The sequence below is a fragment of the Amphimedon queenslandica genome, unplaced genomic scaffold (assembly GCF_000090795.2).
Source record: "Amphimedon queenslandica unplaced genomic scaffold, v1.1 AMPQUscaffold_9972, whole genome shotgun sequence".
In the NCBI taxonomy this organism is placed as follows: domain Eukaryota; kingdom Metazoa; phylum Porifera; class Demospongiae; order Haplosclerida; family Niphatidae; genus Amphimedon; species Amphimedon queenslandica.
In genome coordinates, this window is record NW_003549757.1 from 3,312 (window position 1) to 4,800 (window position 1,489).

At 28.0% G+C, this 1,489-nt stretch overlaps 2 long non-coding RNA genes across 2 annotated transcripts; both read right to left on the reverse strand.

The window, feature by feature from the left end:
* Positions 1 to 188: 188 nt before the first annotated feature.
* On the reverse strand, positions 189 to 478 carry LOC109590471 (uncharacterized). The gene is made up of 2 exons (XR_002189333.1): positions 351 to 478; positions 189 to 297 (listed from the first exon to the last, which is right to left on the reverse strand). It is a non-coding gene; the product is annotated as an uncharacterized LOC109590471 (long non-coding RNA).
* Positions 479 to 1,035: 557 nt separating this feature from the next.
* Positions 1,036 to 1,310, reverse strand: LOC109590472 (uncharacterized). Its single transcript, XR_002189334.1, has 3 exons — positions 1,267 to 1,310; positions 1,152 to 1,221; positions 1,036 to 1,081 (listed from the first exon to the last, which is right to left on the reverse strand). It is a non-coding gene; the product is annotated as an uncharacterized LOC109590472 (long non-coding RNA).
* Positions 1,311 to 1,489: the final 179 nt, after the last annotated feature.

Genomic DNA, 1,489 nt, shown 5'->3' on the forward strand with positions numbered 1-1,489 from the left:
AGCTTTCTCATCATTACTAGATGAATCATTCCTTATCTTCTGTAGAATAGGAAGGAACACTTCTTCCACTGACAGTATAAACTCTTAACAATTGAAGTGACTCCAACATTGAGTAAACAAAACTACTAGGAATGACTCCCTCATCACCAGACACCAAAGATCTTCCTTTCCACCAATAACTACTCTCCTTCTCATATATCTCCAGCTGCTCTCCCTCACTGAATGATATTTGACTATTTGTTGTTGCATGATAGTCATAATGAGCAATAAAAACATTTTCTGCTGTTGGTTTATTCCCTATATACTAGTGATACAATATATCAATCAGTTAATGAAATAATGATACATACTTCTTATTATATTCCTATACTTTTCATTCTCTTCTCTTTTATTTAGTATATGTACACTCATTACTGATATTTGTTGTTGCAGTTTAGCTATTTCTCTGTTAATATCAATTAATGATTCATTCTGATCTAGTAAACCTATCATAGTATATAATAATAATACACTATCACATACATTATGATTCAGTACCAGTTGCATTTGTTAATAATAACTGCAATTGTTCTATTTCCATTCTCATTCCTCTTCTGATTCTGTATGATGCTGTAAATGATAAATAATAAAACAACAACAACAACAATAATAATAATTTAAAAAATAATGACATAGGGCACCTTTTTTCGAGGGCTATAAATTTTGCAAATTTGTGATTTTTAAGATTTGTGAAAATTACTTTTAATTAGCAAAAATCAAATGAATACGGTACAGAATGGCAGATGGCATAAATTCGTAAAAATTAAATCCGCAAAATATAAAGCACTCAAAAATATTAACGCACCCACGGTAATAATAATAATAATAATAATAATGATGATGATGATAATTCTAACCTGAACTAGTATTTCTTGGTAATGACAGAAAATGTTGATTTTCCTTTACTCTCATTTCTACATTATTTCAATTATAATTAATAAAGTTTTATTATACTTACTTGTTAGTGTTTCTTCTAATTGTTTATTTGTTTTTATTTCTTTTATTAATCGTCTATTAATTATTGTCACTCTTGATAGTATATCTGAAATATAATAATTATCCATCAATTAATAATACTGGTCAACAACTATTACATTAATGTATTATTATACCTTGATTAATTACTGATTGAGGTGCTGCTCCTTCTGTTTCTTTCTCCTCCAGTCTTGCTACTCTCTCTTCCTATTAAGTTAGTTTAATAAAATAATCAAATACAATTTATTATACCTTTGTATCATGAGGTTGTTCCTTTATCTCCGGTACTTTTCTCTTCCAGTGGTTCTTGTATTTCCTTTATATAATACAATATATAATGATAATTACTGACAGTATATATACACATACTTGTATCTTTTGTTTCTTCCATATTGTGCAGTATCCAACAGTAAGCTTCATTAGACCATTCTTTATTAATAATTCAAGATTCTCACTCAATTTTATAATGAGAGCT